Raw genomic sequence first — 14,213 nt, 5'->3', positions numbered from 1 at the left:
TGAGAAAACAAAAAATCAAAGCATGCTTTCAAATTATCTTGCACAGATTTCTGGTCTTCACAATGAAAAGACCATATTGCAAACCAAAAAAGTACCACGAAACATCTTTCAGCAAGGATATCTTGCTACATATGCCTCTAGGGTAAACTGTGGGATGTTGTGGTATCCTAACAGAGTTGAAGAGCCAAAGTATTGCTCAGGCATTTCTCAGATCATACATCTCCCACAGAACTTGCTTCAGAAATTTAAGAAACAGTCATGGTTATTTTTCCATGTCAAGGCATAATGAGATATGTCACTCAGCCAAGACTTTTAGGAAATGAGACTGAAAAGCAATGAGCCATACTTAGGACACCAGGCACATTGGCAGTGCTCATTAGAAGGAAGTCAAACCTTTTCCTGGTAGATTCAAGGTACACAAGAGATCAAACCAACATCCCTGCCCAGCTGCCTTCCTTCTGACAGTTCTCAAGCTGCTTCATCGTGCACTAAATCTAACATTAATTGAGTGTAAGTCCATGCAAGAGTGCTAATTAAAACAATGTACCTATCACATACTATGTGCCTTCCAGGCAGCAAGAACACAAGAGACAGCTGCTGTTCCACGTCAGTGTATGGGAGGATAAGAGGTAATTGACCCTGCAGTTGTTAGGTTAATTCACAAAGGGAAATCTCTTGCACAACTGGTGTTTCATCTGTTCTTGCATAAGAAAAAAACAACTGTACCAGAAGCATTCTCTTTATATAAGCTATTAGTATACAGTCATGAAGACTAATTACTTAAACAAGGACTTCCACAGGCACAGGAAATAAGGAAATCTTGTGCTCCATATATTTCTGCTGCATGCCTGACTGACTTCAGATTCAAAGAAAGCACAGGCTCCGTTTGAAACTTTTCCTCTGTCTGGGGCCTGCTTAAAAGCTTGTCCCATGTGGGAGATGCATGAACATGAACATCTCCTTTGTACCTCCATTAGGCATTACATTCAGTTTTTCTTGCTGTAGCTGGTCATCCATTTTCACAAAGCAGGTAGAAGCTTAATTATATTTGGTACTTCTACTCCCCCGCTGAATTCCTCCAATAAAGTATTGGCTTCACTGGGAGGAAAAAGGAAGCACAAAATTAGGGATACAAATGGACAAGCACACTGTCAGCAAAAGCCTCATGTTGCCCTTGTGAAGTTAAAACAGCCACCTGCAGTGTCAGATAAGACAATTTTCTTTACATACATGAGACTGTTGACTTTACTCCAAGGGTTCCAAAAAAATTATTTTTTCTGTAATAAGGAAACCCACAAAATCCTGCAGGAACCCACAAAAACTCAGTTGTATTCAGTGTACAGAAGAGAACATAGGCCTTTATGTGCTGGTTGAGTGGCTTTTAACATCCCTTATTGCTTGACAGAGGAAGATATGATGTTACATCCCTCAAAAATTCCCTCTAGGAAGCACAAGATTATTCTCAATTAATGGGTGTGTGTCTGGTGGAGAGGGCTTAATCCACACTGTTTGGATTCAAACATGAACCTGAGCTCCCTGAAGGTGCTCATGCCTGAGGTTTTGAGCTGTTTTATAAAGATAAAATGACCACCTACGTGTATTTATCTAAATGACAGTCTAAAGTTTATGCTTAAAAAGTGGGCTGAGTTTTTAATTAAGATTAATTAAAAAAAAAAAAAGTCTTGATCAAATCAAAGTTACATTTTTCAAATACTTTTCAATTTGCTTGTGGGAAAAATTCAGAGGAGTTTCTGGAATGTAGACGGGATTGTTCAACAAAATTAATAGATGAGTTAAGCCCAGTCCTTCAGATGAAAATCTCAATCAATACCTGCTAAAACAATGTTTTTCAGTTTTCTCTTAATTGAAAAAAAAAAAAACAAACCAGAACCTCCTCATAATATTATAGGGCTACATGCCAAAGGAACTTCTCATCTAACCCTGCCCATTAGCATCTCTTGCCTCTTCTGCACCCTGAAGACGGAAGAACAGATTTTCATGGAAAGAAGTTTTAAAAACTCAGGCTTAGGTATGCAAATAATCACAGCTGAAAAGTAGTGTAGTTCATCTGAACACTGGGCACCTTCTAGAATACCTGAATTAATTTGGTTTAGTAATCAAGTAATTGGCAAGGAACGTAAATTAAATTTCTGTTCTAGGCATTTCCAAAAGGGATGATCAGCAATACAAACTCATGCAACAATTGCCAACTTTAATCTGTTCTTCTCCCAAAGGTAGTTTACAACTCTGTGCTGGAGCATGAGGGGAAGAGAATATCAGTTAAATTATCTGTGTATCAGAAATGCTCCCTGCAGCTGCTCCTTCTTCAGCTGCTGCTACAGCACTTTTCTCCTAACTGGGCAGTTGCCTCTCCTGTCTAAGAGCTCAGTGTCTTCCATGTTAACCCAAAGGCTGGCAGTTTAGATGGGTAAGAAAAAGCATTAGGTACTGCATTTTTTAACTTCCATGGCTCCCATAATTTAATTGAAACTTCGTGGCACTAAGTGATGTCCACCCTGTCTTTTCTTTGAAGCATTGAATCTCAGATTTACAAGAAATTTCAGCTTTCATCTTCTGAAAATGATGTTTTACTTCTGATTTATTTAAAATTTTGGATTTGTAGTGTAAAAGTAGAGTTGTTACAATCCACTACATGCTAGAATATTGTTATCCTTGTTTTATGCTCTAAAAATAAAGTCAAAATAAACGTTACTAAAAAAAAGTTGTTATTTGGTGCTGCTGGTTGTCTTGATAAAGTTATATACTTACACAGTGGAAAAACAGAGTAGCTTAGCAGGATATGGCTGAATTGCTCTGAGATTAAACTTATTTAATTTAGGCATCAGGAAGTTCTTGAGCCTGAACTCTCATGTTTTTATGATATTCTGTGTTCTTCTTGAGTGCCACGTGATGGAATCACAAAGGAATAAAAAGATTTCTGGTAAACAAAGGGAGGAAAGGAATCAATCGTCTTTGGGCAGATTTTCAGGCTCATCACTGCTAAATAGTAGAGTATTTCTTATATCTTGAACCTAGATAATGCTGACTTCTGTGTTAACTTTTGCATTACTTATTCCTGATTTTCAAAATAGCCACGGCAAGTAAAAACAATTTTAAGGCATCTGTAAACTTACTTAGGAGTCTAGTCTGGCATATAGATACAGAGATGAGGAAAGCTAAAACCACCTAGTTTCCACTATTTTGCAATTGCATTAATTGCTCCTTAGATAGAGCAGAGAGAGGGGCTTGGATCTGCATTCTAAAGGAAAAGAAAACAGAGTGAAAGAGGAGAGTCAATCTTGGCATGACTCTATCAGCCCATAAAGTGATATGAAACAGGATAATATGTCAATATAGCTTTGAAGTACAAGCAAAAAAATAGCAATCCAAATATTTAGATATTCATACAGTAAGGGGGAGGAGGAGGCAGGAAAAGCAGAGAAAGACTATAGAGATCTATGCCTTTGAGAAACAGCTGTGTGGTCTGATTTCATCTCTTATTCAAAATAGAAATGGAAGTTTCCCTAAGTACGTGGAGAAAAAGTCATCCAGAGAACTATGTTTTATGACATCCCAAAATGAGCTAGCATGTTATATGCTACAGAAACACTCAATGACTTGTCATGGAATTCTCTGCTCCTTTGAAGTAACTACATGAATTGCTCTTTACTCTGTGGACAGTTTTCCAGTTGTCCTTTATGACTTAATATTTAAAATTTGATGGAAAACACAATATTTGCAGCCGAGGGGAGCCCTTTTCAATGAAGTACTGCTCTGCTCTTCTTTTTTGAGAGTATCTCTGTGTGAAACAGAGTTGGTTACCCTCTCCTGATGTTGGCATTGGGAGATTAATCTGTTAGGACCATAAAACCTGCCGACAATCACTACTCAGCCTAAGCCACATGAGTTTCTCATTCACATCTGCCTTATGCCTCAGAGCCTGTATCAAAGCAGAGAAACATATAAAACAAAAAGATTCCCTGGATGAGATGTGTGAGCCAAAAGAAACTTCTGGGCAAAGCTGAATCTCTGTTTGGAAAAAGTAGAAGACAAGGCAGCCCGAAGCTAGAGTTATTAAATCTGAGCAAATCTTGGCATTGCCATAACTAGCTTAACCTTTTAACAAGGGAAAACCCAAAGAAAACCAACAAAACAAACAAGAAAACTAACAAAAATAGTCTGGCCAATTAAGAACATAGATTCCCCCCCCCCCCCCATTAATTAATAGAAAAGTATTTCAGGTGACTTAAAATGCTTCAAATGATTGCCCAGATTGAGACAATAGCAAAAAGAGAACCAAACTGTGGTGGAAAGAAGTGGGTCTGTGGGATAGCTCATCAAGCAGGGGTGGGAGTAGTTCTCGCATGCACATGCTCAGAGAACCAGAGAATTTCCCTGGGATATGGTGGGCAGAGGTTCAGAGCCCCTTTTCCCCCAGGGCAATGTGTTTTATGTCTTTTACATTTCAGATTTATGTCCGAGACACTTCTTTACATGACTTCTTATTGGCTATTTGAGTAGTAACTAGCCCAGAAAGAGGGAGCAGACTCTGCTGTCCTTAATAGATACTCTGGGTGGGGGTAGTTGTAGCTCTGGTTAGATAGAGAGCTGTTTGTTTCCTGGTTGAATACATATAAATCTGCTGAAGGTGTTCTTTGTACATAAAATGACGGGAAAAGATCACAAAATAGTTCTGCAGTGCTTTTATTTCTGGTTGACTTAAACCAATTTTACAGTGTTTATTCATGGTTTTATCACCAAACAGAAATATCAGCTACTAATAATCCTTGGTTTTTCTGATAGTTTAACCATAATTGCTGATCTTAAAGGAAGAGCTTTTCTCTTTGTGAGGCCATACCTGTGTGCATGAAAGACTTTGCCTTTAGTTACTTATCTGTCAGCAGCCAACATAGATTGTAAGACTGCCAAGGCTGGTGTGAACAATGCTTAAATGTTTTTCCTTGGCTGCAGGTTTCAGAAGTGTCCTTCAGTTAGTAACTGAGAGATTACTTTCAAAATAATTATTTTAAAAAGTATTTGTTTATTTATTTGTTTCTTTCTTTCTTTTAGTAAAAGCCCATGTTTTAAAGATTGTTGTTTGGTACCGTGGGCTTAGATTTTGAGAAATGTTTGGAATACAACGTGATTGGTGAAATTCAGAGTTCTTAAAAGCTCATTTGCCACAAGGTGGCAAACTTTGCCTGCAAGTCCAAATTGGAAACGAGACCGTAGAGGTGCCAAGACAACTCAGAAAATCTTTTATTTCTTGTGCTTCAGTAGATAACACTATCATATCAATACCTGGTACCATGAGTCAGGAGGAGGAAATTTTGTTCTTAAGAAGCAAGACAGCATGCAGAGAGGGAAAGAGGTTTCACCATGCCGATGCTTTTAACTCACGACTTAACTAACAGAATGGATATTTAAACCTTCCAGGTCTTTCTGAGACAGTACTCTAAATTTCATCAGGAAAAAAAAAGTATGAATCTGTGGAAGCAGCTGCTATACCCATGAATAACAATTAACAGAGTTATAGGGCTTGGCTTGCTGCAACTAAGTTCTACAAAATTTTTCTACCTAATAAGACATCTTGAATGATTTTCCATGGGGACTAAACTTGCATGACATACAAAAGCACAGAAGGACTATTTGCTAAAATCTCTTTAAAAAGAAACAGATAAACAAAAGCAATTCCATAGTTAGATGATTCTAAATATGCATGCTGCAAAGATGTGCAAAGTGAGAAGTTAATTTTATTTTTGTATGTGTATAAAGAATATGTAGAAGGTAGTTGGTGCTATTATTAGAGAAAAAGGAGGAAAAAAACCCTAACAATAAAAAGCAAACTTTTTTGTCCTTAACAACAGGCTTTTATAATAACAATGAATGTGTCATAAGTGTAGAGTTTCTTCTGGAGGAATCTGTAAGAAAGGAAAAATTCTGGATAGATTTAATTTCTGAATTTTATTACTTCAGTGCAGCTGCATTAAATAGTAGTTGAGTGCTTGATGGCTTTCTGATTGTAACCATTTAGATTAACTCATGTGACTGTAAACAGCAATGCAGAGAAACCACTGTACTGAAACAGAGAGCAAATGCAATTTAAAGAAATGTTTTTTTTATATTTTATCAAGGTATAGCTAGAATTCCTGAAGTGACCTATTGGGTGAAAAGGCAGCAAATTTTCAAAATTGTCTCTTTGAGCCCAAGTTGTAGGTGAGGGTCCTACAGTACTTCTTAAGTGGTGCTGAAGAAAAAGACTGAGATGATTATTCCTCCCCCTCCTGAGTTTCTGCATTTAGTGTTTTCCTATCAGGTCCAGTCACACTGTTCACAAATGCTTTTTGGGCAATCCAGAATGAACACTTAGGGGACCAAACCCTGAGCTAGCAGGAATTATGTCAGGCTGCCCTCTCAATATGGAGTGAAGTGACAGACCTCCTCTAATGGCTCTACAAATGATCCATGCAGAAGGAGTCTTTAAATAGTTGTTGACAGTTAGTGGATCTTTCCTTCTCATTTTTGAGAATGTTGATGGGAAAAACAGGAGAAAGAAAGAAAATGCTCATCTGTATCATTCCACAGAGACTTTCTTTATCTGCCGTGTCAAAGCTCCATAAAATGTACAGAACCTCGCTGGCACTAAGGAGTTAATGTCTAGGAAGAAATACAACTTCAGGTGTCCCAGACTTTCCTCTTAAAACAAGACTCAATACTTAAAAATAGTCAGCTCAGCAGTGGATTAGTGTCATCATGCTTTGATAAAGATTCCCAGTCCTCCATGGAAAGACAAGTTGGATTTTACTATCTGAATGTACTTTTTGCAAGGAAAACTTTACCCGTGACACATTTTCAGACTGAAATACCTAAAACTTTCACCTCTGCATCTGGAGTTTGGTGGCTGAAAAAAAATTGTGTCCTAGTAGCTGACAGATTCTGAGTTACTGCTCTGAACAGCTGTGTGACACATCTGCAAACAAGAACAGCTGAGTGCAGCAATCCTTCCCTGCTGGTGAGCAGCTCAATGGTGCCAGCAGGCACAGATTGCTGTGACTGAGTATAATTACAGTAAAGCTGATAAAGTCTGATAAAGGACAGAAACTCTGCACAGAGAGATCAGTAAGGCATCAATGCAGAGCATGGAGCACATGGCTGGATTTCATCTGTACATGTGAATTGCAGAGATCAAATTGTCAGATAGCACATAGTGGTGTTAGAGGGAATGCAATGTCCTGGTCAACTGCAGATTGAAGTTTTCTACTGGACATACACAGCCAGTGCTGTGACTTGACTCTACATTCAGGAGGTTCACTTTGTGACCCAGGTGCAGCAAGCACTGAGCAGCAGCTGCTGCCACTAACCTGTGAGAGAGCACAGAGTGCAGTAAATTCTACATAATAAAGAGGTGGAAACAAAGAAGTGGGATTTCTTTGTTAATAATGAGTTACCAGTCAATTATTCAGAAGAAAAACATGGGAAGGAAAGGGTATAAAATCTGAGGAAAATAGGTAGATTCAGATGATGATCAGCAATATAAAAATGATTAGTTTATTTCAATGAACAGCAGAACTTAAAACTTCTGCACTTCCTTGATGCCAATATGACCAGTAGATATTCCTCAGGTGACTGCTGTGTGTGAATATATATTCATGTTATATTGTGCCACTTATCATCATCTATCCCAAGGCAAGCCATCACTTTTTCTCACAGCATACTTGTTCTAGCCTATGTCTATATGCACTAGGTAGTAAATAATTGTGGTTTGTCTCTAAGTGCTGCCCTCAAGTCTCCACACTTGACAAAAGAAGCCAAAAATGAAAGTGATCCAATGATTTGGGATCTCTAAAAGCGATTTGGAAGCTAAGGCATATATGAAAAATGACTCTGATCTTGATTGAATTAAACAGACAGATGTTTTGAGCCCTTGCTTCTTCTAAATCTTCAGGTTTGCTTTTCATTGATTTTAGCTACTGTCTCTTTGTTTCCTTTTGCTGCATATATATATTTTGATAGGTATAAAATTACATCTTTTCAATTTTATTTCTCCCTGATTACCGTCAGAGAGATTTTCTTGGACAGCCTGTGAAGTTTGTCTTTTTTTCCAAATATGAGTGAATGTTTAGATATACCTCTGCTGAATGCATTGTTTTCATTAAATCTGTTTAATTAAGAGCTACACCTCCCAGTTACACCACATTCATTAGTTTACTCTGGACTTACCCAATCAAGGTATAAAGGCTAATATGGACCAATATTTGTGTGACTGACAGTGGGGTTCAAATTACAGCTATAAAATGCTTGGTGTTTCACCTTGTTCCAACTGGTTTTGTCATCTTCAAATGTTATTGTTACCAAAAGGCATTTAAGCTGAGGCTTCAAAATTCTGAAGAAAGTTATTCTTTCATTTCAGCTGACTTATGCCAAATAACTGTCCCAGAGCAAGCATATGTTGAAAGAGGAGAATGTGTGCTGGGAGGAAGATCTGCCTCATGTTAGGTTCGTTGTGGGCAGAGACCCATCAATCAGACACAGCCCTTGAAAAGCCCTTCAAAGAGATAAACTAAGTACCAGACACACCCAAGACCTGTACTTCCAGTCAAGAATTTATTTTCCAGATAATATAAAATAATGTACATATCTGTAAAAAAAAAACAACTTCAGAGTTGCATGTTAAGATTCCAGCATTGAGAGAAATGAGAAATGTGATTTTGATCTTGTGTTGATTTGTAAGCAAGAATTTCCTATGGAACGTTGCTAAATTCAAGTACAAAGGTCAAACAGCGGAATGAATTCATATTTTCTGTTTATAGCTGCAATTTAGCCAAGAAATACATCTATTAGAGCATACACTGTATAATTTCTAGCATAAAGAAGTCCTTCTGAGCCCAGTTATTAGAATATTTTTCTATTTCTATTATTTGTTTTTCTGTACAGTAATTTTCCCTGTATATCTGTAACATGGGTGTGCTATTAGTTGTGCTTTGATAATAGTAATATCCTGTTCTCACAGACTGTTTTCCCTTGTTAAACCTCTCCAGAGAAACTTGAAGAAGGTACCACTGTTGATTAAGAACTTTGCCTTTAGGTATTTGGAAATATTTCTTCAGAAATGCATCTTACATTTTCTTCTCTGCTCTTCACAATTGGTTTGCCCCATCCACTGATCAAAAGAGTATAACAACTTCTATTAGAGCAACTGGTCCAGCTGGGGAGGAAATAGTCAATAGTTCAGGGAAATCTTTATGTTGACAGTGAATAACCTGACTGAATAAACCTGATGTTTGTGCAGAGGAGTTTGTTTTGCGTTTAGCAGAATTTATGTTACAAGAGTATAATTTATTGTAAATTCCTATACCCACTTCAGAAAGAATCAGAGCCTGGAATGAAGTATAAGTCAGTGCACAAGTAGACAACTTCTAAAATATCTTCAGGCTTTTGGCTCCTGAATCATATTTAATGTCTGTGAAATACAGATACCCAAGTCCCATTTTCAGAACAGGCTGAGATCACTTAGGTTATTTTGCTGGGTAATATATAGTAAAACTTGGAGTTATTTCCATATGGCGGAAGATTGAATTTGATCCTTCACCTCAAAACTACTTGAAAATTCTTTCTTGGGGATGATTTTTAGGGAATAAGTGATTAATAAATCAAGATGCTAAGTACTACCAGCTCCTACAAAGGTTAGAAGTGCCTCAGTTCTGTACCTCCTAACCAAGAGTGTCAATTATTTCACTTCTAAGCTTCTGCTTTATTTCTGTGTTTTAAACAATACTGGACTTTTATTGCTTTTGGCGAGCAGTGAACATGTCTTTGATATAACACAGTCCATAATTTTGCACACAAAAGGGATTTTGACACGAAAATTGTAATAGCTTTGGATCCGTCTTCAGGAAAACCAGAGGAGTATTAAGCTTTTATTTTTTGTTTTCTCTACCAATTATATATCTAAATTCTTTCATGAAGAATGTCTTGACAGAATAGATAAGAAAGATTCATTCTCCCCACAGTGATAGAAGATTATAAAATACCTTAGTAACAGAGCTTAAAACCACAAAAGTATTTCCTTTGTTAACAGTTGATCCCCTTGTTTTCCCTTTCATTCACGAACTGATGATCATCAAGAAACATATTTTTGAGAAATGTGGAAGAAAAATGAAATCCTCTTGCTAATTCTGCAGAGCCAGCTGTTAACAAAGTTCAAGCACATAAGGGTAGCCCATTCTGAACTGTGGCCCAGGATTCACTGTTCTGTGGTCTGGAGCTCATGATCCAATTAGTGTTTAGGAGCTTTTTTAATAATATTTTCAGTTAAGGGACCAGATAAGATAATGTGGTGATGCATGGGAAAAAAAGCTATGGTTGAAGTGCATTGATTTAACATTTGGTTAACTGATGTTTTGAAGCATGTCTAGATTACAAGAGATTTATTTTACTACAGTAGGGACTCCAGTAATTCCACTGCTCTACAGTCGTCTTATAAATAAGATTGGAAATCTATGATGTTTGTTATGATAGAATTGAAATAAATACAGAGAAATCTTTTCCTAAAAAGTTTAAAATAGAAGATTAAAAAAACCTTTTTGTGCAATATTGAAAAATGTGTGTTTTGATGTTCAGACAAACCATGCACAACTACCTTGCATTTACTGAGAGCTGAGGTTGTATTCATGATTGGGCACTACACCCAAATAATCTAACTGTCCACATCAGGGAGCACTTGGTGGAGACCGTAGTTAGGGACATATCTGTCCTTCAGCATATTTGTGATTCCAAATGAAACCAAAGGATATTATTGTGTAGATAGAAATTGTGAAGCTTGTACGCTTTAATAAATATAGTTCAGAAAATATTGCTTCTATGCATTGCCCCAAACTAGATTACTGAAATAAGAGTAAAGAGGAAAACTAAACTGCTTCTGAAGAGAGAAACAAGTTGTCCCTCAGCAGAAATGCTGGAGAGAATGTTTTCTGGAATGAATCTTATGTTGATCCTTGCTGTAGGAAGAAGATTGTTGCTGCATTCTTCACTTAAAGCTGAGGGTGCCTGAAGAGCTGCTCACCAAAGAAGAGACTGATCAGCTGAGGAAAGACAGGTGACAGATGGCTGAGGAATACAAACGTGGTGAGGAGATGTATGCAGTTCCTCCTCCCCCAAGCAATCTGAAGATGTTCTGTTAGTTCTGTCACTTGTTCAGACATCCTTGGTAGCAGAGCAGTGGTCAGATATTCTATCAGGTCAGAGTTCCAGGGGGGATTGGAAATGTGTACCCATAGGGATCAGAGAGGTGTGGCTGGGCAGAGACAGAAAGGATGTAAACCTGAAATGGGGTCAGCATGGAACAGAAGAATGAGCACATGTTCCTGTTTCACTTACGCGTGTTGAAAACGGAAATAAATATATTCAAAAATATTTTATCTCAAGTGGTTTGGGGGGGGGGGGGGGGAGTGGGAGGAAAGGCCAGCTAATATTATATTCTTCAGATTCATATCAGATACATCAATTTAGGGATAAGCATAGTCACACACCTTTATTGGTTTCACACCTATTGAAGCATGTGTTTTGTGACTTCCCTGCTTGAAAGAATTAGACCCATGTTTTGAAGTCACACAGTCATTTACATCTTCTTTATGATTCGAGCCTGCAAATATTATGTTGCCATGGATGCTAGCCTCAATACTCCAGGAGTATTTTCTTCAGCAAAATTTCAAAAAAATCATGAAAGATGAGTGTTTCTTTTATTTATTATTTTTTCTGAAAGTGGAGTCTGTGGCAGGTACAGACCTGGTCACTCAGCTGTTTCCTCCAGCAACAGGAGCAGTGCTGTACTGTTGATATGAGGTGTAAATTCCACGGAGGTGTGGCTCAGGACTAACATCTGGCTTTCAAAAGCTCAGGTCAGTAAAGGGAAACAAATTAAGTATTCTAAGCCTCTGTTTAAAGGATTTAATATATCAGTAAAACAACAACAACAAAAAAAGAAGCTGGAAAGAGAAGCAGTGAGCCACCCAGCTCTGTGTAAACAGAGGTACTAGGCTTAGATGCTGAAAAGATATGCAGAGCCACAGAGGACTTTTCAAAATCTTCATCTCTATATCAAAGACAGGAGAAGGTGAAGGGACATATCCAAATTCCACTGAGGTCATTGGAAAGTCTTGTGTTTACTTTGATGAGGTTGGATCTAACCTTAAAAATCAAGCTGGTTTCCTCATATTACATGACAAATGTTGCTCAAGAGAAAGGAAAAGTACAGATTCACTGAGGTGTGTAGGTTGTGCTTGGCCAGCTGGCATGGAATACATTGCTGATGATCATCCTGTGCAGATGCTTGGTTTGGATGTCTGAAAATTATTGGATTTCCACTAGTCCACAAAAAATCAAAAGATATCTGAGGTACAGTTTGGGGCCAGTCTGGCTGATGCTCCTGGATCATTGTGGTTCTTGTCCAAGGCGTTAGAGAATTTGTCTTTTGAAATATTCTAGTAAATAAAGGCCTGTTCCTCCAGAGACCATCCAAAGCAAAGAGTGATCTTTCTAACCTGCTGCATTTTCCCCAGAGGAATTCTGACCTAAAGCTCATCCTCCGGCTCAGGGCTTAGCTAAGACTTTTAGACAGACTTCTGGAAAGCACTTATGGCTTCTCTGCCTACATTGATTATGCAACTGTCCCAAAAAGTTATCTCTGGGTTCTGGAGGCTTCATATGCCAGCTGTTGCTCCCAAGTCTGGTATGATCTGCCTCTCCCTCTTCTGGAGAGCTGCTTCCCCTCTCATCCCAGTTTCTTACTCAGCTCCACCCACTTCTGCACAACCTTTCCTTTTCCATGAGCAGAGCAATCCACTTAACACTTCTTCTGTTGAACATTAGAGTCAATTTGCCACAGCAATTAAATATTGCTTTTTAAAAAGAAAGAAAACAACTATCTGCCAATAATAATAATAATAATAATAATAATAATAATAATAATGTTACCTAGTGTCTTTCCAATTGCTGACCCAAGCATGAAAAAAGCTTGACATTCTTTCACAGTTGAAGTATGCAATGAAAAATACATAATTTTTCTCTTTATTTGGAGTTGTGTTTCCCCAGGTAATCTCCAGTTCATGGGAATGGGGTGTTTCTTCTTTCTAACAAGCCATTTGATGAGTAGAAGGACCATGACCATGGTTAGGACTAATGGACAGAAAAACAGTTTTGAAAAAGTTATAAAATAGAAGAAGAGTCACTGGTTAATAAGCAAGAGGAGTTCTAGCACAGGAAATGGAGAAAATTTAATGAACAATGAGGAATGGTTGAAAAACATGTTTAAGAGCTGACAAGAAGGGTGGGGTTGGGTGAACTGGTGGGAGAAAAATCTTGTGTTATCAGCCAAAAAGAAAACTTTGAAGTTACCTTCAAAAGCTGTTTTCAATATTTCCTTTTTCTTATTATCTGCAAGTCTTGGTGGAAAAGAAACATGAACTTTTTAATTGGGAGAGAGTAAAACAGATAGCCTGATACCATTTGTACAAAGGATGACTGCAGTGTAATACTGTTACAGGCAACAGCAAGGCTAATGTCTTTAAGCCAGCTAAATCATGAAATGTTTATCTAACTTTCAAGACCTCCACAACTATCATCATTTCTTTTTGTGATTTCTCTCTTACCATTCCTTTTCTTTAGATGTCCTGTTGATGTTTCAGGGTTGACTTTAATGTCCTCCCAAAGGAAATAGCTGAAAGATCCAATATGGTTTCTTCTTTAGAAGCCAAGAATGTTTTAGCTCTTTCAACATTTTCTGCATGGAAATAGGAATAAATGACACATGGAGACTGCTTCATATCACTGTTAACAATTTGACATTACTTTCGTGAAATACTTTATTTATATAAGAATGAAGTTTTAAATAAAGATACATCTCTTATAAAGGGTATTTATATGTGATATTCACTATTTGCCAACAGCTGTAGATTGTGAACCATGGAAAATATTTAGATCGTTCTACTACAGCTGTAGGTGTTATTTGGTTTCTCTAAGCTTGCTTTGCATCTGATGGGCAAATTTCCAGTCTGTTTTTGAAAGCAGAAGCCTAATAAAAAATGTAAAGAACACTGGTTTAACTGCACTTCTTTCTGATGTTCTAGGGGCAGTTACACACCCTGGTGTTAAGAAACAGTGGAGCAGATACACAAGAGAATGTTGGTGACAAAACAGGTAAGAAGTTTGGTTTCCTG

Source organism: Zosterops lateralis (genome assembly GCF_965231275.1).
Source record: "Zosterops lateralis genome assembly, chromosome: 4".
Classification (NCBI taxonomy): Eukaryota; Metazoa; Chordata; class Aves; order Passeriformes; family Zosteropidae; genus Zosterops; species Zosterops lateralis.
The sequence above is the reverse complement of the archived record's forward strand: the minus strand, read 5'-3'. Positions refer to the sequence as shown.